This window comes from Pinus tabuliformis, chromosome 8, assembly GCF_031772625.1.
Source record: "Pinus tabuliformis cultivar Carrire ecotype Pingquan chromosome 8, CPIR1, whole genome shotgun sequence".
Classification (NCBI taxonomy): Eukaryota; Viridiplantae; Streptophyta; class Pinopsida; order Pinales; family Pinaceae; genus Pinus; species Pinus tabuliformis.
Window position 1 is genome coordinate 737,408,745 of NC_142294.1, and position 26,027 is coordinate 737,434,771.

The 26,027-nt window shown below is 41.4% G+C and overlaps 1 protein-coding gene across 2 annotated transcripts in view; it reads left to right on the forward strand.

The window, feature by feature from the left end:
* Nucleotides 1–26,027, forward strand: part of LOC149237689 (uncharacterized) — a 304,355-nt gene that overhangs the window by 195,829 nt on the left and 82,499 nt on the right. The window lies entirely within an intron of this gene.

A 26,027-nucleotide genomic window follows, 5' to 3' on the forward strand; every position in this document is an offset into this window, starting at 1 on the left:
CATATATTTATCTTTTTGTTAGTACCTTTGACAGTGGTCTGAGATATACATGTTTTCCTAAAAAAAGAGAGACAGATTGAGATCCATCTCTGTTTCACATGCCATTGTGTCCATAGTATACCAAACACTGAGTACAGTTGATGACTATATAGGGATATCTAGTGCTATTATGTTTCGCAAGGAACCTTGTAGTCATATTAATTAACGTTAGTGTTATACCCTGACAGGGAAGCTAAACGATTGGGCTACCCAACTGCATTGACCATGTTGACATAAATGAGTTCATCACTTTAATTCAATGCTTCTAAGTAGGATGAAGATATTACTTCTTTCAAATTCAATACGATGATTTAGTTCCTGATATGAAAAAATACTTAGCTGTGACATTAGTTTAGCATAAGGGTGAGATGAGTTTGGGTTGTTAGGAATACAATGGTCAAGAGTTTGTTATTTTAAAGCAAACAGGAATGGCCATTTATTTTGGGCAAGAGAAGACCAGGCAACAAAACAATACTTCGAAAATAAAGTGTACCATTTTCTAATCTATCTTATGAATAACCATTTCTCAGGCTAGATAAAAACATTGTGTCCTCGTCTTTTTTAAACAGATAAATATAAAATAATTAAACATTGCTGGTTTAGTGCAGAAAAAGTTAAAACGTTGTTAAATAAAATATAAACTATAGACATAGAATTAAACATTACCCTAGGTGAGACACCATTGCGTAAAACTATTAAGTCATGAGAAGATATATTACTCATTACATTATACTTAAATAGGCTAATAAACTTATAAATTATGATACTAAATAGGATGAAATTGTAAATACTAAAACCCAATAATTATTGTGTGACACTATTACAAACTTTTCACTGCCTGCAAAATATAATTTAATGTTTACAATTTTACACTAGATCTAAAGGCTAACAGTGAACAGGTAATAAGTTCCTTTAATAATAATATTCATTGTTTCACTTAGAACTGTCAACCGTCAGGAAAAGAATAAAACGAGATCAAGATGCCATTGAAATTTAAAACCTAAAAGGAATGTGGACATTGAACAAGCTTACCTAGAAATATATGGCCTGAGAAAATCTGAAAATGGCAAATGCTGGATCCTGGAAGCTGTTCTCACACTGCAAGATGATTCTCATTGGTAGCTGCTCATAACGTGGCTGCTGTTCACAAATCTCAGAATTTGGAAGCTGGTTGCTGCTCTTGGCGTGTTGAAGAATGTAACTAGTGTCAGTCTTCATAATTGTATTTGTCAAAAGAAAAGAAAAATAAATTTTATTGTAAAAGAAAAATATTTTTGAAGCATGGGTTTCATGCTCTTTTATTTATTTTCTAGGTCATAGCCTCCATTGAAGGCTTCTAGGTTTTGTCAAGAGTCAAAAGAGTCTTTGTCACATTTATTAGACCCTTCTTGGGCATTTGTATCATGTAAAGAAAATTATTCTTGAGTCAAAAGTGTCATTTTTCACCTCCTCACTAAGTCGGCCCTATCCTGATGAAGTCGGCCCAGATTAGGGCTATTCAACCCAACAAAAGAGGTATAAATTCAGGTAGCTCGACTCACTTGGAAGCACACATTCACATGTTCGATCTAACAAGAGAAAGTAGATGAAAAAGAGAGCGAATTGCAGGAAAAGAAGACCTAATTCAAGGAAGAAGCAAAATTGAAGTTTGGAGCATCTCTCTCTTTCACATGTGCGAGTTTTCTAGGGTTTCTGGGCAAGTTGCAGGGGCTGAAATTTCTGCAGTAATTGCAGGTCCGAAATTCTGTAGCTAGGGGGCTGAAATTCTGGATTGAATCAGTTTTGAGGAGCTGACACTTGGAGGATTTCACAGAGTTTGTCCACATGAAGGAAGGGCTGACTTGGTGATTGGAGGAGGTCCTTTTTCTAGGTCAAAAGGTCTTGGATTGTCTCATTTTGATTTGATTCTACGAGTGGAAGAGTTGGACTGGGTTTTCCCCTAGATAGGGGTTTTTCCGTGGTTAAGTGCCTATATCTTGTGTTCCTTGTTCTTGTGATATTCATACATTTTTAATTTGGTAATTGCTTGATGAAAGAGAACATAATAAAGTAGTAAAAGAAGCCAACATAAATCACAAGTAATTATCAAGAAAATAGGAATCAAACCCTAATATCTACATGCATTGGTTTCTCAACATGGTTTCAGAGCTAAGGTGAAGGAAGGACTATTTGAAGATCATTTTGTTGGCTATCATTTGAAGGAAGGAAAGCAATCTTGGAAGAAAATGTCACTCTCTCAATGACCAGCTATTTGAAGATGGGACTCAATCTTTTGAAAACTGTAAGAAGATTCGTTGGAAGAATCATCTTCAATCACTCTAGAAGAATCAAGAATGAAGGATTCTTGGTTTCACTTACAAGTACAGGGGATGACTGTTACCCACCATTTTGTGGGTGATATCCCTTGGAGATTTTTTTTTTTTCCAAGATGGTCCTCAGCCAACAACCCTTACAGCCACTAGCTAGCTCATTGTGCAATTTCTCCGCCACTTGAGGCAGTGATGTGGTCCCTCGTCCATCTGCCATGAACCTATGTTTGAAGGTAGGCCTCCCGAACCTAAAGGTATGCCTTTTCATTTGGTAATTGAGTATTGTAGTTTGCTTATCATGGACACTTCTGGGCATGGATTAATGGGGGGATTCAGCGGAAAGGATGGGTCAGGTCTGTGCCCTTGTCCCCTAGACCCCTTTTGGATATTAACCTTCCATTCTAGTTCCGTGGAATCTCTTTTACTGACCATTTGGCTTTAAGGATGGTATTTCATGGGAAACCCAAATTTTGGTTGCATGGTCCCGCTCCCTTATCTGCCCATATTACCCCCTTTCCACTCATTATTACCTCGTTCATCATATCTCTTGCCTAGGTCCACATTCCTCCACTAGGTCCACATAGGGTTAGCTTGCCCCTTCCCCTTGCCCACACCTTGGGTCAGGCTTGGAATGATGCCCCGGAGGTTGATCCAGCTAAAAAGAAAGATAAAAGCATATTTGGCCACATTCAACAGGAAAATGTACCACAAAATGAAAAAGATAGCTGGGACAAACACATTTAGCATGTGGGCAAAAGCTAATACATGAGCTTTACCCCATCATCATGGCCATCACCTTGGTTCCTACAGGTTCTATGAGCCTCTTTCATCATTAGGAACCCACGATTATCCCAACCTTTGGTGGGCAATGAACCGCCCTACCTTAAAAGTGGGTATTCACTGCTATATCTTATGCATCATGCTCTTATCCCTTGAGCCCCAAGCAGTTAATCAAAGAAAACCATAAAAAGACAAAAGACATATAAAGAAGGGTGGAAAAATCAAGGTCGGAGCACCTCATGTACCATGATTGCTCCCTCCTATACATTATAAACCCAAGTGTGGGCTTCCCTCTTATTAGCTACCCTTGTACCTCAGGATGTGACCCATGGCTGCACCTTCTCATCCCCTCCTTCATTCACCTATCTATCACATGCCACCACCTTTTGAAGGATGTACCTTGAACATATTATCCTCTTTAAAAGTAGAAACCACCTAATAGGATACTTGGTTAACCCCATTTGGAATTTAGGAGACATTGACACATCTCGAAGCCCATTATGGAAGGGCCGGCCATTATGAAGTCCCCACCTGTGGTCCATGATTGGTAAGCTCATTTACTTGACTTCTCTAATGATTTGTTGTATTAGAAGGCTAGGGGACACATTGGATCTTATGCAGGATTGCAGATGGTCTCCATCTTGGGTTTGGTCTCCTTATATAGGGTTCTAATTGTTGATTTGGGGTAGCATCAGATGTGCTCTAGGCCTCAAATTTTGCAGGGAGGCTTGGGCACATGCATTCCAAAGAACCCAAAAACCATTTTGGGAAATTCCACCCAGAGACGATTTTATTAAAATAATTAATATTTTTAATGGGGTTCCTAAGTCTAAACTTAGGAAAATTAAAATATTAATGGGTATTAATCTAATTGTGGGTGAAACTTCTAGAAAAATATGGAGATAAAGTCAAAACGATTTGAGCCTTTGATTAAGAGTTAATCTAGGTCGTTGGTTGTCCAACAGGAAGATATAAGAAGGGGCTTGAGGGTCATTTGGAAATACACTAGAGGCAGATACTCAGTTACCCGAGTAAGATTGATTTTCTCACTGGTCGAAGTTCGGCAAGAGAAAATCGATTCAGAGGGAGAGTTGCAGGTGAGACAGAGAGAGAGGGCATCAACACATTCAGAGAGTGCAAGGCAGTGAGACGCAAAGCAACAACAGGGTGATCCAGAAAGAGGCAGAGCATAGGTAGTTTGACTCAGAACCTCCGTGGGCAACTTGACGCTGAGCCTGAGAGAGCAATTTGATGTGGAGAGGATCAGAAGGATTCCGGGGAAGAAGAAGTGCTTCATCTGGGGTAGAACTTGGTCAAGAAGTGTCTGTAAAATTTCTCATTCCTATTTTGCTGGCTGTAATTTTGTACAAGAGAATTTGCTGAAGAATAATAAAAACCCTCATCTGCTGCACCGGTTTTCCCACATTGGGCTTTTTCGGGGATGATTGTCCAAAAATAACTGTCATTGTGATTATATTTGTGCCAGTGTATTACTTACATTTACCTTGTGCAATGTTTTAATTGTGAAGGCTACAGTAGAATATATTTCGATATTTGCCATAAGAATACTGTAGATAACTTACTTATGAGGTAATAAGTAGAAGAAATAATATTAATCACCGCAGTAGGATTTCTATTTAGAAATTTTCAGACTAATCCTCCAGAGGGCTACATTGGCACATGTAGAATGTGTGTTGAGAGCCATGGGCCTCCACAACAGTAGACAACACTCCATGGATCCTCGAGGATGGTCAGATATGCTCGAGATACTCCCATTGGATGAGGAAGATGCATCTGGTTTATTTTTTGCCTAGCCGGCCCCACAAATGTATCATGCACTTGGCAGCTGACCCGGGACAAGTAGGACGATGTGGCATCCCCTACATCATCATCAGAGCCCTTGTAGATGATCTACGAGCATCTTCGACTCATTTGGAGACCCATGAGGTTATTGTTGTGCCGCCACACCCATTGGGAGCACCACAGGTTTATTGTTTAGAGAATAAGGGGCCAACCCCTTGTCCATCATTTTTGAGGGTCCTACTCTTCATTATGACACCCATGGGCCTCATTAGGCCTCTTAGAGGGCCCTAAAACATGCATAGATTATTATTTGACCTCTTGAGAGGCTTATTATTTCATTTATGAGCTACTTTGGTGGGCTTGTCACCAAAAGTTAGATTATTAGAACATTATTTTATTTTTGGGGCTTATGTAGGCCAAGGAGGCTAATTCGAACTCCTCATTAGTGTATAAATACAAGTGAGATGAGTTCATTATCTCATCATCACTTGGATTGGATCATATCTTTTTGTAAGATTTTCACTATCTTTTGAGGATGAGACTTTTTGGATGAATGGATGAATTTCGATGTTTGGTTGTTCTTCTTTGTCTTGGAGCTTCTATGATTGGCATATATTGGTGATTGGATATATTCTTCTTGCATGTAAATACTATGTTAATGCTATTTTGACTCTTTATGTTGCTGCATTGATGATATTGGGATTTTCGCTATTCTGGGGTTAATTTGCTGCTTTTCTTGGAACGAAATTGTGGAAATTAAATCTCTAAATAGTGTTGGATCATGATTGGGCCATGTTTAAATGAATGCATGTTCCTAGGGACATACTTTTCTTGACAAGTCACCAAATATTGTTGAATAAGTATAAATGACCTTGAAGCTACTTCCATTAAGCCCTAATGCCCAACGAAGTTGTCTTTTAGGCCTCCTTGACAAGTGGAAATCAATCCAAACTCTAAATCTTCCATGACTCCATCTCTCCCAAAGGAAAAAGCACTGGTCCTCCTCTGGTGATCACTTTAAAGCTTATTTCTTTCACCTTCCCCTCTTTTTCTAGGCCTAGCCTACATAGGTCACCTAGGGCATCAATTATCTCACAATCTAGCCATCCAAATACTTTGATTTTTGGTCCACAACTGTGTTGGTGTGTCCTCAAGAAGCCCTCCAAATTTCATGAGATTCCGATAGTGGGATCTTGAGATATCATAAGCCCTAGATCAAAGACCAATTCTTGCCCTTGGTTTCCCTTAGGCTAGAAACATCACTGGGATCCTTGCATTGCCTTTCATTGAAAATTCATTCCTTGATCCATTTCCCCTCCCTAATTAGCTCAAGTATATCATTGGTTGCTAAATCTTATCCCCTTGAGCTAACCTTGGGTCCACTTGGTCCCGTGTGGTCCCATGCACTATCAAGGTTAATTCTTCAAAGATCGCTTGGAACCCAAGTTTCCACAAGAATTCTAGGGCTTAGGGATCTCCTTTATAAGACACATACTCAAAACCTAACCCTTGAAATTCTCCCCAAGCCCTTCTTAGAGAGCCTTCCATCTTGTATTCCAAGACAAGCAAGCCACAATCTTGAGCCTCTTTTGTGAATAGGCTTCTAGGATCACCCTTTATCCTATCTTTGATCTATTCATCTTTGTGATCCTTATTATACCTGGTCTCCTCTCATCAGTGAAAGTTTGTAAAGAGTAGGGAGTCTTAGCTGAAGTGACAGTGGGTTAAGTCTCCATTGTTGCCCTTGATCTAGCAGTTGCCCCTTTAGGAGTCCTTTTTAGGCCCCTTGCTAGTTTGAGTGGTAACAATGACAATGTATGGATTATTGATAGTGGAGCTTCAAGACACATGACAAGAGAAAGTGGACAACTTCATACTCTATCAAGGGATCATCATCACATGCAGTGGAGCTTGGAGACAACAACAACTATGCAGTCAAGGGCCTTGGATCTACATCATTGGAGCTAGAAAGTGGACGAAAGCTACATCTCAGGAACATTCTCTATGTCCTACGTTTGCAAAACGAATTTACTTTCCATTTCTTGTTTAGAAGACAAAGGAGATAGAGTTGCTTTTGTAAATAGTAAAGTTTTGGTTTGGGGAAGGGATTCTAGTTTTGAAAAGGAAAGGGTTATTGGGATTCGTGAAGGAAGATTATATAGAGTTATAACACCATCTCTTCAAGCCCTTGTTCAAATGGGGATTAGTCCCATCGAACTTTGGCCTAGAATATATGGACACATTCACTACAAGATAATATCCTCTCTAAGTCAAATGGCAAAGGGCATCCCCAACATTAAGGAGGACCATGAAGGAGTTTGCAAGGGATGTGCTTTGGGAAAGAATACTAGGAAACCCTTTACAAGCAATGACACAAGGTCTAAGGAAATATTAGACCTCATTCATTCTGATGTATGTGGGCCCATGTCTAATAAATCTCTTGGAGGCCACCAATACTATGTGACCTTCATTGATGATCACTTTAGAAAGACATGGCTCTATCTTCTCAAGACAAAGGATGAAGTATTTGAAAAATTCAAGGAATTTAGATCCGAAGTTGAGACCCTGACTGAAAGAAAGATAAAAACTCTTAGATCCGACAATGGGGGTGAATATACTTCAAAGTAACTTATAGCTTATTGCTAGGAAGCAGACATCAAGAGGGAGATCATTGTTCCCTACAATCCCGGTTAGAATGGAGTAGCAAAAAGGAAGAATAGAATCTGTTACCCATCACCTGTGGATGACCCCCATAGGAGAATTTTTTTCTCCTAGATTGTCTTCAACCGGCAACCAACAACACCTTGCAGCCACCGATAGCTCAATGTGCCATCATCTCTGCCACTTGAGCCAACCATTATGCACCCTCACCCATTTGTCATGATCATATGTTTGAAGGTGGGCCTTCCAACCCTAAAGGTATGGCTTTCATTATGTAGTTGGGTATTTTTGCTTACTTATCATGGAAACTTCTAGGCATGGATTAGTGGGGGGATTTGGCAGAAAGAATGGGCTTGGTCTGTACACTTGTTCCCTTGTTTAACTTGTTGGTTAAGCTTGTATTTTAGTCCCATGGGATCTCCTCTATTGGCTACTAGCTTTAGGAGTAGCATTACATGGGAAACCGTAATTTTGGTTGCGTGGTCCCGCTTCTCGACATCACATACATTACTCCCCCTCTGCTTATTATAACCCCTTTTCACATATTTCCCATCCGGGTCCACAATTGTCCTTTGGGTCCACAAGGAGTTAGCCTCCCCTCCCCTTGTCCATACTTTGGGTCGGGCCTGGAATGATGCCCCAGAGGTTGATACAGCTAAAAAGAAAATTAAAAGCATAATTTGGCTGCTTACAATAGGAAATGTACCATAAAATGCAAAAGATGGCTGGGACATAAAAATTAACACGTGGGAAAAAGATAAACATGAGCTCTATCCCTATCATTATGGCCATCACCTTGGTTCCTAGGGCCCCTTATATGAGCCCCCTACATCATTAAGGAACCCATGATTATCCAAACCCTTGGTGGGTGATGGACTGCCCAACCTTAAGACGGTGTTCACTACTATATCATTCATATCATGCTCCTGTTCCTTGGTGCCTTGAGCAGTTGAAACAAAAAAAGGCAAAAGGCATATGAAGAAGGGTTGAAGGGTAACTCATGTACTATGAACATTTGGATGCCTAAATTTCTACTGCAACAACTGATTATGTTTCTTCTATTTGTTAATTACTGAACAAAATTATCTACTGTTTCCTACAGTAAACACCGAAACCAATACACTGTAGCCTTCACCATTTAAATAAAATGCAGAAACAAGAAACTGAACAAGAAGGAAATATACAACACATCTACATAGTTATTTTTGGACAAATGTCCCTGAAAAAACCCAGTGTGGGAAAATCGGTGCAGCAACTCAGGGTTTTATTATTAAACAATATTAATTTATGAATACAATCTCTGGATGCCCTCCTAGCTATCCAATATAGAGAATATCATCGACAGAGAGATAAGTGAGATTACCTCACACTATCATTGGAGATCTAACTGATCCAACCACTGAATGAACGACCCTTGGCTGCCTCTGCGCAGTCGCTGCGTCAACTCAGCGTCACAGCCTCTAGGGACTGCGTCACCCCTTTTGTTGATCGATTCACTGCCTAGGAACTGCGATTTTCACCTCCCGGTCTCACACCTCGGCTTCTGGCCTTGGAAATCGATTCCTATAGCAAATTTTCGAACCTCCTGAAGGCTCTGTGCTGCCTCTGCGTCAGCCTACACTGCCTCTGCATGGCCCTGCATCAGTCTCTTCTAGCTCTGCACTGCCTCTCCCGGATCTCTCTCTACCTCCTCTACTGAGTATTCCCGGATCAAGAGAAATCTTGAACTAGAACTATCCCTGCCCCTCACTGCAAAAGCTCACTTCGAATTTCTCACTAGTAGCTTCTTTGCTTTAGAAATTCGATCTTCTGAACTCTATTCGATATGTTAAGTGCCCCTCAAGCCTCTTCTTATATCTTTCTGTTGGACAACCAATGGCCCATATTAACTTCTAATCAATGGCTTAGATCATTTTCGCTTGATCCTCGTCTTCTTCTAGAAGTTTCACCCACAATTAGATTAATACCCTTTAATTATTTTAATTTCCTAAGTTTAGACTTAGGGTCCCATTAAAAATAATTAATTATTTTAATAAAACTGTCTCCGGGTGGAATTTCCCAAAACGATTTCTGGGTATTGGAGAATGCATGTGTCTAAGTCTCCCTGCAAATTTTGAGACTCAGAGCACATCCGATGCTACCAAAAATCAACACTCCCTCTTAGCGAGGAATGTGCTCTAGCAATGCAACCTGCTGAAGCATCACTCTGTTCTATAACATCTCTTTCTGCACTGCTGATGTCTGACATCTTGTCCACCAACTACTGCGCAAATGCTGCATCTGTACTGCTGCTGACCCTGCCACTACCAACACTGCATCCATACTGCAACTCCCTCTCAATTTTGCATTTGTGTTGCTGCTGGCATTGCCACTGCCAATACTGCATCTGCACTGCAACCTTCTCCAATTGCTGCTGCTACTACATCAACAATGGAAAAGCATCCCAAATTACTAACAAGTGTTCAGTGTGATGCATCTCGTTGCTGGAGTTTTGACTGCTGCTAGTCTCTACGCTGACCCTCTAAAGCCTCTACACTGTTGCTGACTCTGCTTTGTGCCAACTGCACAACTGTCAACTCTAGCTCTGCGCTGCTCAGTCTCTGGCGCTCCTAGCCACTGCAACTGTTATTCCAACACTTCTTTGCATCAACTGCCCCGATCCATCCTTCTACTTCTGATCTGGGCTCCTATTGCAAGGAATTGATCTGAGAGGTGGACTCCTCAAGGATCTTGCCCAATTGCAGTCCTTTTGAACTACAACTCTAGATCTCCCCACCTCCCTCCTGGAGATGCCTGGGCTGTCATGGCAAACTCCTCCTCCTCAATCTTCACGGCTGCAACCTTCGGATCATGCTTCTCATCTTTGTCCTTCTTCTTGAGAGGACACTGTGTTGCGTAGTGACCGAATTCACCACACCTGAAGCATTTGATCTTCGAAACATCTTTCTTCTTCTTCCACTGCTCCTGTTGCCCCTTGGATGTGAGGGCTGCATTCTCTTCCTCCTCCTTGGGCTTCGACCCACTGCTGCTGCTTTCGTCAAGTTTACACTTGACCAAGTCTCTCCTCAGCTCCTCTTGCTTAAGAGCTGCCCACATTCCATCCTAGTCTGGCAAAGTTGCCCTGCCTAGGATGCTCTGGACAAAAACTTGCCACTCAGAAATTGAATTCAGGGCTAGTCTTACCATCTTGGAACCTTGAGGCGTTGAACCGACAATTGCTAGCTCATCTTGGGTCTCCTGAAGCTTAGTAAGGAACAGATCAATGCGTTCCCCCTTCTGCGTCTGCATAGATCTCATCTTTTGCTCTGAGTACATCTTCTGCTACTTGGAAGATCCTTGATATAGCGTCGACAAAGCATCCCACATCTCCTTGGCAATGTCTCTGCTAGTAATGTGACAAACCATATGATCCTTCACTCTGTCTTCACCATTTATCCCTTGTACTTCTTAAGCGAATCTGGGTCCACGGGCTCAACTACCATGCTGTCGACGTAGATCTTGAGAAAATGCTCATCTAGAAGGCACGACTTCCTTGCCTTCCAGATCACATAGTTGGATGCACCATCCAACCAATCCTGATCTCTCAATCCACTGGCTGCCATCTCTGCCACTCAAAAAAGTCGAGTGACCTCCTCTCTCCTGCTGTTGCTCAACAAATGAGAATTCGAATTCCCTGGCTATGAATTCTTTGAGGAAGAAATTTCCTCAAATGATTCTTCTTCCTTCTGATGTCTTTCTACCCAACAACTGTCTGCAGAAAACTGTGTCCCACCAAAAACCCCTCTTTGCTGAAGCTTTTGTTGCACTACTCCTTCTGCCGCAGAGAGATTTCGATTTGGAAATCCTACCTCTCTGTCGACTCACTTAGAGGGAGATTCACCACGAAAATCTAGCCCTCCTAGCCTGAACTGCGCAATCCCTCTGGGGATTCGAATTGCTACCTTTGCAGGAATTTCGAACTCCTTCCTCCTTCAACACTGGGCTCTTTCGGCTCTGCTCTCTTGTTTCACCTGCAGCTCTGATACCATGTGAAAATTTGGATGCCCAAATTGGAAATTTCTACTACAACAACTGATTATGTTTCTTCTATTTGTTAATCATTGAACAAAATTATTTACTGTTTCCTACAGTAAACATCGAAACCAATACATTGCAGCCTTCACCATTTAAATAAAATACTGAAACAAGAAACTGAACAAGAAGGAAATACACAACACATCTACACAGTTATTTTTAGACAAATGTCCCCGGAAAAACCTAGTGTGGGAAAACCATTGCAACAGTTGAGGGTTTTATTATTAAGTAGTAATAATTTCTAAATACAATCTTTGGATGCCCTCCTGGCTATCCAGTACAGAGAATATCATTGACAAAGAGATAAGTGATATTACCTCACACTATCATTGGAGATCTAACTGATCCAACCACTAAATGAACTACCCCTGGCTGCCTCTGCGCAGTCACTGCCACAACCTTTAGGGACTGCGTCACCCCTTTTGCTGATCGATTTGTTGCCCAGGAAATTTGATTTTCACCTCCAGGTCTCACACCTCGACTTTTGGCCTATGAAATCGATTCCTATAGCAAATTTTTGAACCTCCTCAAGGCTCTGTGTCAGCCTACGTTGCCTCTACGTGGCCTTGCATTAGCCTCTTCTAGCTCTGCGGTGCGTCTCCTGGATCTCTCTTTGCCTCCTCTGCTGAGTATTCCCGGATCAGGAGAAATCTCCAACCAGAACTATCCTTGCCCCTCACTGCAAAATCTCACTTCAAATTTCTCACCGACAACTGCTCTGCTTTAGAAATTCGATCTTCTGAACTCTATTTGATATGTTCTCCAAGTGCCCCTCAAGCCTCTTCTTATATCTTTCTGTTGGACAACCAACGGCCCAGATTAACTTCTAATCAATGGCTTAGGTCATTTTGGCTTGATCCTTGTTTTCTTCTAGAAGTTTCACCCATAGTTAGATTAATACCCTTTAATTATTTTAATTTCCTAAGTTTAGACTTAGAGTCCCATTAAAAATTATTAATTATTTTAATAAAACCGTCTCCGGGTGGAATTTCCCAAAACGATTTTTGGGTATTGGAGAATGCATGTGTGTTAAAATTGGCAACTAGGGCCAAATTCCATGTGGGTCTTCTTATTTATGGCAGCTAATATTTTTCTTGGATTCCTCTCGTCGAGAGGTGTAGGATTGATCTAAAGATCATCCGATTCTGACATGTATTCATGGAGATATGAATTTATTTGTGTTATGTGACAATTCGTCAAGGTCGGCCAGCAACCAAATTACCCCCACTTGTCCTCAACGTTTTATTATAAATAGAAGAGGTCTTCAAGTCATTTTGACACACATCTCTTGTGATCTCTCTCCACTTGTTTGGGTTTTGGTGGTAGGAGAGATCTATAGGAGAATACGCTGCCCTAGAGAAGATCTAGCCCTAGCCCTAGACATAGTCAAAGAAGGCTCTACGCAGTCCTAGGAGGAGACACCTCTACGCAGTCAAGGAGGGTTTTATATGCAGTCAAGAGGAGGCTCTTCTAGCAGCAAGGAGAGGGTTTCTATACACTATCTAAAGGGAACTTCAACGCTGTCAAAGGAAGCCCTAGATGCTGTCAAAGAGAAGTCTAAAACACAGTCAATGAAGCATGCCCTAGCTGCAGTCATGGAGGAGTCTTATCATAGTGAAGAGAGGCTCCTTCGCTGTCCTAAAAGAGGCTTCTATAACGCAGCAAGGAGAGGCTTTAACACTGTCAAAGAAAGCCTTAAAAGAGCCCTAACCGCAGGTCTAGAAGAGACCTTAATCCATTGTTTCAGGAAGCCCTAATGATGACCTAAACGCAGTCCTAAAGGAGGAGACACATCCACTGTCAAAGTAGGGCTAATGCTGCCCTAGTCACAGTCCTAAAGGAGGTCATCTTGGCCGCAGTTGGAGAGGCCCTAATCAGCAGCAAATGAAGGAGGAAAGCCGTAGTTAAAGGAGCCCTTATCACAGTATGAAAGGACCCTTAGACGTAGCAAGGAAAGTGAATCTAAACCGCAACAAGGGTAATTATATTACAACATGGAGGATCTGTGATATTGTCACATTGCTGTAGGTGACAACAAGGCTGTTTGGGCATGTTAGTATTGTTCCTAAGCTCGATTTAAAGGGAAGGAGAATCCACAATAAGGAGGTGCTTGAGAACACTGTTTAAAGGTTGATTGGGTCACTGTGTGAAGGGACAAAAGTTACAGTCAACTGCTAGGCAAGGTTGCAGGCCATAGCCAGTAGTTGGAGGCCTCTTTAAGTGTTGCGTTCAGACCCTATAAGGCAGCGTATCATTGGAGATCAGTATGAAGGCTATCCGCAGTAAATAGGTGGAGTGTGGAGTATGTTTAGGGTGCAGTAGCTCTCACATCTTGTGCCCTAACCAGAGATCAAGTTTGCCAAGATATGCTTTAGCATACACAAGTTGCCAAATTAACAACCTTGACATGATCAATGAAGCAACAAAGGAGGAAGAGTTTTATAGAAGGAAAGCATCAATATTTTGGGGAAATTGGTTGAGCTATTCTAGACCTATCATCTGCTGCATATCTTCAGTCCTTGTCATCAGATCTGTTGTGTCATCTTCATGGTGAAGATCTCTAATGTCTGGTCTCCTATTTTGGCAAGTTTAGTATTGACTTCAATGTATTTGTACTATCTTTCTCTCTCTCTGCTGAACTATTGAAGAATATAAGAAGAATTGATCAAGGGTTTTCCCACATTGGGGTTTGTCCATGGCTGGTGCCACATCTTGTGTCCTCTTGTCTTGGCTTGTCTTCTGCTATTTATATTTATGTTCTATCTGCACTTTACTATCTTGCTGATGTGATTGCTAATCTGAATATTATCGTTGGGCTAAAATGAAAAATTGAAGTAAATTGCTCTAAGCATAGAACATACCTAAAATTAACAATGTATCTAAGCCTCCTTGTAAATTTTGAGACTTAGAGCACATCTGATGCTACCAAAAATCAACATGTACCACGATTGCTCCCTCCGACATCTATACACACATGTGTGGGCTTCCCTCATTATAGCAACCCTTGTACCATGGCATGTGGCTTGGAGCCTTCCCTTGCTACCCCACTCCATTCCACCATTATTTCACATGACACCTACCATTTGATAGATATACCATGGACCTGTCAGTCCCTTAGGGGTTGAAACCACTTAATAGAATCCTTGATTAAACTCCCTCTTGAGCATGGGGACACATAAAGCCCATTATGGAAGGGCATGCCACTATGAAGTGCCCACTTAGTTCCATGATTTGTAAGCTCATTTGCTTAATTGCACTAATGAATTGTTGTACTGGAAGGCAAGGGGATGCATTGGATCTTATACAAGATTGCAGGTGGGTCTTCATCTTGGGGTTTGGTCTCCCTATACGTGGTCCAAGCCCTCCAGGGAGTCTTAATGGCATTTGTAGGGTGACCATTGAGAGCCATGGGCCTCCACTATAGCAAAGAGTAGATAGCCACGCCATGGGATCCTCAACACCACTTATTGCTTGCTCTTGCCGCACTTGTTTGATGATGATGATGCACCTAGACCACCTTTCCCATCGGGCTACACACTTGCACCACACACTTGGTAGCGAATCCAGAGCCCAAATTTTGAAAATTTCAAATGTTAAAATTTGGGTACCAGAGGACAAGTGGTTCCCTAAGGCTTTGATCTTTGGCCTAGGGAAAAGAGTCCAAATTTATTTTTTACTTTTCTCCTAAAGTGACTTTATAAGTGGTAAAGTCAATTTAATTTAAAAGTGACTTTATAAGTGGTAAAGTTACATTCTAATTTAGAAGTGACTTTATAAGTGGTAAAGTTACATTCTAATTTAAAGGTGACTTTATTAAAGTGAATGAAGAATTAGAAAGTGAAAAAGTGAATATGGAAATAAAAGGCTAAGTGGGTCTTTATTTAAGTGGGTGAGTTAAAAAATAGAAAGTGAGAATTAAATGCAAATTTATTCTCATCCCTAGATATAAATGAATCTCAGCCATTAGATCTTAGGGTAACCCAAAAGGTCATTTAGAGAATAAAAGGAGAAGAGAAGAGGAAAAGATCAATTCATTCTTTCATGAGCATTTGAGAGAAAGAGAAGAGAGAGCAAGGAGAGAATTTCTGAGTAGTGAGGAAGTGAAGGAGAGCAGCAAGAATATATTTCAGCAAATCTGGGCAGTAGCATTTATTGACACGCATCCCAAGGAAAAACCGTATAGCAAGAGAAAGGCACAGAAATCGAGGAAGAGGGACAGCAAGTTTTGGGCATATTTTTCAAGGTTGGCCGTACAACATTTAATGTTGTTTTATTGCTGTAAAAATTTATGTTTTCACTGTTCGCTGATTGGCATGATTTTCGAGGTGGAGTTCAAACACGAAAATCGAAATAAGTTGTAATTTGTTGTTGCTGGAATTTTTACTGTGTATTTCAATTTCTCTATAAAATCATTTTCAGAAATAAAGAAGAGCTCTCAAACTGGTTTTCCCCAAGAGTTGTAGGGGGTTTTTCCAGGGTCACATTGACCAAAAATCACTGTGTTATTTTCTGTGTGTGGTTGTCATAATTTTGCTGTGTTTTATTTATGCAATTTTTGCAGTTGTGAAATCTCTAAATTTGTGTTTTCAGAAAATTATTGTCATTTCCAGATTTTAGAATTTTTATCATGCTTGGATTTAAAACTAAATGCATGGAGTGACAAGGAAAACTGATAACCGGAGTGGGGGTTGAAATTTCTTCATCAAATACGAAATTTTACTGGAGCAACTGATTTATTTCATCTACTTATTTCTCACAATAAGTTATTTACGAAATCCCTTCAGTGAATATTCAAATAAATTCTACTCTAGTTATCACATAATTACATAGACAAATAACAATGATATACAAGCACAAGAACCAATCACATTAACACAGTTGCTTTTGGACAATTGTCCTTAGAAAAACCCAATGTGGGAAAACCGGTGCAACAGATGAGGGTTTTATTAATCTTCAGCAACAATTGCTTTTACAAGGAATGATTTACAGAGAAATTGAGACACTACTGAGAGAAAACACCTGAGGCAAAGTTCATCCCTCTCCTGGAAACTTTCTGACACCCTAGAGACCCTTCTACTTCTGCGTCGCTCTGTGTCCCTTTGCGTCGGCCTGCGTGAGGACTGCGTATCCTAGACTGTGTCTTCCCTCTGTGCTATCTCTCGATAGCCCCGCGTCACCTCCTCTTCAGTCACTGACTACTGCTGATGCCCTCCTCTTCCTTTACCCTGCAACTCTCCCTCTGAAATCGATCTCCTTCTCTTCGAGAATCGGTTTTCCTTGGGACACTGAGTATCTGCCGGTGTGTCTCCAAATGACCCTAAAGTCTTCTCTTATACTTTTCCTGTTAATGAATCAACGACCGAGATTAAGTCTCTAATCAACGACTAAGATTAAAACAGACTTGATCCTCGTCTCTTAGAAGCTTCTCACCCTTTTATTTATTAATACCCATTAATATTTTTATTTTCCTAAGTTTAGACTTAGGAACCCAATAAAAATATTAATTATTTTAATAAATCCTCATCCGGGTGGAATTTTTCCAAACGATTTCTGGGTCTTGGAGATCTTATGTATTCTAGCCCCTCCACAAAATTTTGGAACTAGAGCACATCCGATGCTACCCAAAATCAACACTCCTTCTTAGTGAGGAATGTGCTCTAGTAGTGCTTCCCAATAGAAGCACCTCACTGATCCCTGGCATCGGTCCTTTGCCCCTCATCTACTGCGTTGCTGCAACCTACTGCTGCCCATTACACTGCAACTATCACTGCTACATCTGTACTGCAGCTCCCTCTGAATACATTGCATCATGCTGCCCATTACACTGCAACTATCACTGCTACATCTGTACTGCAGCTCCCTCTGAATACATTGCATCATGCTGCCCATAGCACTGCCATTACTAATTGCTGCACTAATACTATCCGTTTCTGCTACTGAAATGGGTTCTTCACCATCCCCATCTTCTCCCTGAAATAAACAAACTTTGTTCTTCCTAAAGCCTTGGTGAGAATGTCTGCCAGCTGTTCTCCTGTTGGAGTGTACCTCAACTGTACTGCCCCTCGTTGGACACAGTCTCTGACAAAGTGACACCTTATATCAATGTGTTTTGACCAATCATGAAATACTAGATTCTTAGAGAGCTTGATGCAACTCTAATTATCACACAAAATTGTGGTCGCTTCCATCCTTCTCCTGAATAGATTCACAAGCAATTTCCTAAGCCATATGGCTTTGCACGAAGCTGTGCTAGCTGCCATATATTCTGCTTTAGCTGAGCTTAGAGCCACGGATTTATGTTTTCTACTACACCAGAAGGTTATTCTTGATCCAATGTTGAAACCGTACCCTGTTGTACTTTTCCGATCTACTGAACTTCCTGCCCAATTTGTGTCAGTGAACCCACTCAGTCTGATGTCATTGCCTTGGGTTTACAATAGTCCATGCTCGACTATTCCCTGTATATACCTGAGAACATGTTTTGTTGCTGCCCAGTGCCCCCTCTTTGGTTCCACCATGAACTGACTGAGGGTGTTGACAGCGTAACAAATGTTTGGCCTGGTATTGACCAAATACATCAGGGACCCTATAAGCTGCCTGTACAAGGTGGGATCGACGTCTTTATCTTTTGATGCATCGATCTTCTTCCAGTTGGTGATCATTGAAGTAGCCATAGGTCTATAGTCCTGCATCTTGAATCTCTTCAAGATCTTTATAGGATATCTCCCTTTTCCAAGGAAGATCTCACCCTTCTGTTGCCAAACTTCCAACCTCAGAAAATGATGCATCTGTCTCAAATTCTTCATCTCGAATTCTGTGGCTAGGTTCTCCTTGCAGTCTTTGATGAGCTTGGATGATCCTGTTAGGAAAGGATCATCCACATATAACACTAGGATTAGAGGCTCATTCTCTACGACAAGATAGTAGAGATTAGGATCTGCGTCACTTTTGACGAGTCCCATCTTTTGCAAGTAGCCATCAATTCAACTGTACCATGTTCTAGGTGCCTATTTAAGCCCATACAAGGATTTCTTCAACCTGCACACATGAGATTCCTTCTCATGTGTCTCAAAACCCTCTCGCTGTTCAATGTATACTTCTTCTTCTATCACCTCGTTCAAGAACGCCATCTTGACATCAATCTAGTGAATCTCCCACCCCATTTGTGCTACAAGGGATATCACGGCTTTGATAGAAGTATACTTGGCTACTAGGGTGAAGGTTTCTTTGTAGTCTATCCCTTCCTTCTGAGCATACCCCTTAGCCACAAACTTGGCTTTGTATTTCTCCACACTGTCGTCTGCAGCATATTTGACTTTGTAGATCCATCTCGAACCTACCACTGACCTGTCTTGAGGCCTAGGTACCACTTCCCAGACATCATTGACCATTATAGAATTGTATTCCTCCACCATAACATCTACCCATACTTGATGCTGAACGACCTCTTGAAAACTAGAGGGTTCCCCAACTTGAGCTACTAAGGCCTGGTATCTATCTGGCTGTCTTCGCTCCCTTTTATCATTCCTGGGTGCACCAATGAAGTCCTCTGCATCCTGTAGAATCTGTTGGAGTTCTTGGCTCGTTCTTCCACTAGTAGTGGGTACATCTATTAGCTCTTCCTCTTCTCGAGATTCCTCCTGTTCTGAAGCTTTTCCTTTAGGAGAGTTGCTGGTACTAGTTTCTGGTGGTCGAAATGGTTGGACCAACGCATTATCTTTTCACTGCTCCTCGGAAGGCATTTCTCGGGATTTCCTGAAAGCTCTGTCCTCCATGAACTTTACATCCTATCGAACTACTACCTTCCTACTCCTTGGAAGATAGACTTTATATGCCTTAGCATTCTCGCTATATCCCACAAGATATCCTTTCTCAGCAGTTTGATCTAATTTCTTTATCTATCTTTGGGTATGCAACAATACGCCAAACTCCCAAATATCCGGAAGTGACTCACTTCAGGTGTCTTCTCGGTGAAGACACTTTTCGGAGTGATCTTACCCAATGCTCTGTGTGGAGTCCTATTCTGGGCATAAACTGTCGTGCTGCATGCTTTTGCCCACAGGAATTTGGGCATATCTTGATCATACAACATTGCCCTAACTGCTTCCACAATAGTCCTAGTTTTCCTTTCTGCTACTCCATTTTGCTCTGGATTGTAGGGAGCTGTCCACTCTCTTCTGATGCCTTTTCTAGTGCAAAAATTGGTGAAGTCCTTGTCAACGTACTGTCCACCATTGTCTGAGCGCAACACTTTTATCTTCTTTCTTGTCAGATTCTCTACTAGCACCTTGAACTCTTTGAATAGACCAAAGACCTCATCCTTGGTTTTAAGAAAGTAGATCCAAGTCTTCCTGGAATGGTCATCGATGAAGATGACGAAGTATTCGGCACCACTAAGAGGTTTTGTGGACATAGGTCCGTAGATATCTAAGTGTATCAATCCCAGAACACCCTGAGCCCTATTGTTACTTCGGGAAAAGGCTGCTTTGGCATACTTGCCTAGAGCGCACCCTCTGCATACATCATCTTGTTCAGTACTTAATTTCGGACCTCCTGATACTGTTTTCCCAATAATTCTTAGAGACCCATGGTGTAAGTGTCCCATCCTCCTATGCCATAGTTCATTCAAATCTTTATCCCTACTATTGCCTATCAGTGCCATTGGAGATTCTAGGTGTAATCTATACAACCTGTTACTTCTGGTTCCAATCCGGGCCTCTTTTTCCAACTCGGGTGTTTGACATATACTTTCTTCTTAACGAAGAAAACATCATAGCCCTTGTTTTGAAGTTGAGATACAAAGAGTAAGTTCATCCCCAATCCTGGCACATGTAGCACATTGGTTGTCATGTAAGTGCTCTTCTAATGTGAATTTCATAATGTTTCATGTCTAATGTATGGAATGTAATGCCATGATTTTACTTGTGCCCTAAAAATTAATGCAAATTTATGAAACATTTGTAATCTTGGCTCATTGCATATGTTATTCATCTTGGCAAGAAGAATGAATTTTCCTAGGGGTAGGTTATGCACCTTTTACCTTGAAACTCGATCAAAACTTGCATATTGAAGTATACAAGTCTAAAGTTGTTGTGAAGCTGCATCCACAGAGAGCGTAGCTGCTTCTCTAGGCCTCCTTGAAGAGCGAAGTTCCTAAATCTTAATAATTTCAACTCCAATCTTCCCAATAGCTAGGCACTGGTTCTAGATCCATAGTGATCACATTAAGTTAATGAAATATCATTCTTTCACCTCTTTTCTTCCTCTTTTCTTCATCCTCTATGGATAAGGAGATTTTCTAGGGCTTGGTGCGGAATTTTAGGGAGGAGGAATTTCAGGATTCCTTCCAGACAAGTTTCTTCATTTATGTCTCCTCTAGGCATCCTCCAATTTTGAACGAATTTTGATGGTAGAATTTCAAATAAATTGATGCCCTAGCTACCACAACAAGAGGGAACCCCTGAAGCTGCTTTGACTTGAGGATTTCTTGAAGGTTTGCACTTTGTAGTTCATCATTCAAAACCTTTTCTCTTAACTATAGGTGATCATTGGATGAGCCTTTACCACAATATATCTCTCAACCCTTGGTCTCTTATAGTATTTCTCTCAAGGGGCTTTCTGTGGAAAGTCACCCTAGCTTCTCCCAAAGCTCATACTCTAATTGAATCATTCCATTGAATGAGTCTTCCTTGCCTCACTTTGAAACCTAGTATAAACACATCAATCACAAGTGAGGGATTTTGGAAGTTTTGATCTTAGGCATTCATCATTATTGAATATTCCTAAGCCCAAGGTCATCCTTCATAGGTCTTTCTTGGGGAGCCTTTCAACTTTTCTTTAAGCATTTGAACCATTAATTGAGCCTCTCCTTTGAATGGGCCTTGGAAATCACGTTATACCTTGCCATTGATCCTATCATTCAAGTGATTTCTTCGATGCGGAACTCCTCCCATTGGTAAAAGTTCGTAAGGAGCCGGGGACATTGACTGAGGTGACAGTGGGTCCTTGTCCTGTTGTTGCAATTTGGTCTGGTAGTTGTCCATGAGGTACTTCTCCTAGGGCCCCTGCTAGATTGAGTGGTAACATTTTTGCCACCATTGCCAGGGACGCGAGACATGTGTCTTGTTTCCTTTATGACATCATTGATATATCACTCTTGGGGACTCCATTGGAAGAACAAAACTCTGAATCAACTTTGTTCATTATGATGCATTTTTCTCCTGAGTCCTGTCTGCTACTAGCTACTGCACTGCCCACCAAGGAATTTGCGTTGCTGCTGACTCTGCACTGTTGTCAACTCTGTACTGCGCTCCTCAGCGTCTGACTGCTACTAGTCTACAACTGTCACTCTAGCAATAATTGCATCAACTGCCACTGATCCATCCTGCTACTGAATATTGTGGGTCCTTGTAGCCAGGTAATGATCCAAGAGGTGGACTCCTCAATGGACCTTGCGCAATCTTTGTAATCTTTGGGACTACAACTCTAAGTCGCCCCACCTCTCTCCTGGAGGTGTGGCTGCAAACATGGAAATTTTTTCTTCAGACTTAGAAGATAGCTTGTCAATCACTGCAGACGCTACTGCCTGGTCCTGCTTCTCCTGCTTGTCCTTCTTCCTGAGAAGACACAATGTACTGTAGTGACTGAACTCACCACATTTGAAGCACTTGACCTTTGACAGGTCCTTCTTCTTCTTCTTCTGCTCCCCCTACCCTTGACTGAGACCCTTAGATGCTAGGGCCACATTCTCCTCCTCCTTTATAGCCTTCGATCTTCTGCTACTGCTGCCACTGATGGAGCCCTTAAGCAGAGCTTGCCTCAATTCCTTCTGCTGTAAGTCAGACCACATCCTCTCCCATCTTGGTAGCATGTCTCTGCCCAATATACTTTGGACGAAGACTTGCCAATCCTTCGAGACATTGTTTAATGCCAATTGTACTAGCTCTGATGGTTGAGGTGCTGCCCCAACAACTGCAAGTTGATCTTGGACCTCCTAAATCCTGGTGAGGAAGGGATCTATGCCTTCCCCCTTCTGCATCCTGATGCATCTCAACTTTTCTTCCAGGAACATCTTCCGTTGTTCGAAAGTACCCTGATATAGTTGGGTGAGAGCATCCCACATCTCTTTGGCAGTATCTTTGCCAGATATATGTGAGACTATATGGTGCCAGAGTCCATCCAGGATCAACTGCTTCGCCTTTTCCATCTCCTTCCTATATTCGTTGAGTTGATCTGCATCCTGGGGAACTAATACCACATTATCTATATAGGTTTCCAGGCCATATTCATTTAAACGGAAGAACATCCTAGCCTTCCAGATGACGTAGTTGGAGGCACCCTCCAACCTATCTTGATCTCTAAGTCCAGTTGTGGCCATCTCGAAAATTGTCGAAAATTCCCTCTTTCCCTCTGCTTGTGTTAAAATTGGAAACTAGGACCAAATTCTGCTTTGGATAGCTCCTCTGGGGAAAATAATTGTAGCATTAAATTCCTCTTTTCGAGAGGACCAAAATCGACCTAAAGATCGTCAAAATTGGTTAAGGAGAAGTGTGATTTTGAATTTATGATTCTCTCATGTAAAATTAACTAGGTCAGCCTCACCTATATATCGGCTCAATAAGCCCAAAAGTCACGTCTCTTCAACCCCATCGGATTGTATATAAAGAGGAGCCTTCTCCCTCATTTTAGACACATCAAATGACTTGAGAAATTCTTCTGAGGCAACCACAGATTGGAGAAGATTGGAGGTCGAACTGTTTGGGTCTATTTATCTTCCACAGGTCCGAGTTAAGAGTTGGTTGCTAGTCGCAAGTTTAAGGACTGATCTGGGTGATACCTTGGCATAATTTTTGGATAAGGAACACTCCTACAGCTAGTAGCATTCATTGTATGGAGCCACAGGTGGGCCGCAGAGCCTTCTCCCTCATTTTAGACACATCAAATGACTTGAGAAATTCTTCTGAGGCAACCATAGATTGGAGAAGATTGGAGGTCGAACTGTTTGGGTCTATTTATCTTCCACAGGTCCGAGTTAAGAGTTGGTTGCTAGTCGCAAGTTTAAGGACTGATCTGGGTGATACCTTGGCATAATTTTTGGATAAGGAACACTCCTACAGCTAGTAGCATTCATTGTATGGAGCCACAAGTGGGCCGCAGGCTTGATTGTCATCGAACATAGAGGCCATAAAGAATTATGGGCTACTAGTAGGCCGCAGGCCTGTTTCTCCTTATTAGATAGGTGGATGACATGCTAGAGGGCTAACTTCTAGCCTATGTTGGTAGCGAAGAAGAACAAAAATAATTGAAGTAAAACAATAGTGATTAAGGAGGTCTGGGAATGAAGAAAAGAGGGTTGTAACCGATTGATAGAAAACCTTTACTCATGATCGGAATCGCAGATTGATTGTTACAAATTGGCAAGTCATTCTTATTGTACTCTCTCTTTCTCTGCTGAACATTTGATTTTAATAATAAGAAGAATTGATGAAGGGTTTTCCCCATCTTGGGGTTTTTCCCTGGCTTGAGCCATATACTTGTGTTCTCTTGTCTTGACTTGTCTTCTGATTCGATCGTATATGTTCTTTCTTAAGTTGCTATCAATGTGATAATGATTCAGTGATAATTAAAGTGAAATGGACTAACAAATGGGCTAATATGGTATTTGAAGTAACTAAGCAAGAACATGTTAACCTAAATTTAACATGGTATCAGAGCTAAGGAGAGGTCAAGCCCAAGCAAGATTCGTTTAGGAGACTTTTTCAGGAGGATGACTACAACTCTCGGATACTACAACAAAATGTCTAGTACAGTAAGCCTGTTTGCAAAATTGAATTGCAAGAGAAGACCAGATTTCTGGACACCAATCTGGCCTCCATTTGAAAAGAAAGAAAGATATAAATGCCTTGAATAAAGACCGCAAGGGACCAAGGCATCAAACCTTAGTAGCTCTCGGCCTCATCAAGATCAGTGAGTTATTTTGGAAGACAATTTCATTCTCCCTGAAATCCTTCGGACCTGTGGAATCATCGCTTAAACTTCATGGAGATCGAAAATAGTTCTAGGCATATCTTCATGGGTTTTGTTGGCTCATATTACTGTTGAAATTTCTAAGTATTACCCGTTAGAAATTTTATCTGTATTCTGTGGTTTATTTCTCCTTGTTAATTACGAACAAGTTATTTGAACATTTAAATATCGAAATAAACACAATACAGTCTCAACCATCTACAGATCAACAGCTGAAAGAAATAGCAAACACACAAGTAACACCGTTATTTTTGGACAGCTCGTCCTCGGAAAAACCCAACCTGGGAAAACCGGTGCAACAATTTTGAGGGTTTATTTTATTATGCAATCTATCCTTGAGTACAACTGGGTGCCAAATTGGCTCACCCGACAGAGAAAATAATCCGGCAGTAATACCTCTCTATTCGGAAGCAGATATTTAGAAAATTTGCCCCACGAAACCCTCTCCAACAACCTCTAAAGCTCAGCGTCAGCCCACCTGGCCTTTCCGCTAGCCCAAAACCCTCTGTGTCAGCCCTCTGAGGCACTGCGTAGACTCTACGACCATTTGCGTCACTCCTGCTGCCCTCTGCATGGATGACTTAGGCCCTTCTGGCCTCTCCGTAGTGCCTGCTAGCTCTGCGTGGCTCTCTCTGGCTCAGCGTCTGCCTCTCTTTGCTTCTGTGCTAGTCTCTCGGCACTATCTCTGCCTTTCTGTCCAATACTCACTACCCCTCGTTGCAAACTGATCACTGATTCAACTTTTCTTAGCAAACCCTGCTCTAGAAAATCGAATGACTGATCACTCTGGTGTGTTCTCCAACTGACCCTCAAGCCTCCTCTTATGCTTTTCCTGTTGGTCCTTCAACGACGGAAATTACATCTCTAATCAACAGCTAAGATTAAATTTGTCTTGGTCCATGTCTTTTGGAACCTTCTAACCCAGTTTTATATTAATACCCATTAATAGTTATTTTTCCTAAATTTGGACTTAGGAACTCCATTAAAAATATTAATTATTTTAATATCTCCCAAACCGGGTAGAATCTGCCCAAACATTTCTGGGTCTTGCAGATCTCATGTGCTCTAGCCTCTCCACCAATTTTCATGGCCAAAGCACATCCAATGCTACCCCAAACCAACAATTACAGGTAACTCTGAGGGAATTTGTATGATTGCAACGGTGATTCCTCCCTCCTTCGAATTTGATCTTAAGATTGATCGTGTAACTTGAGGAGAACTTTTGTTTGCCTTTAAAACACTTCGCTGGAAATTAAGGTGACAGTCTTTAAGGTGGATACGAAGGGTGTTTTGAAGACTGTCCAATCATCTGCGAGGGCTGTCATATTCATTAAT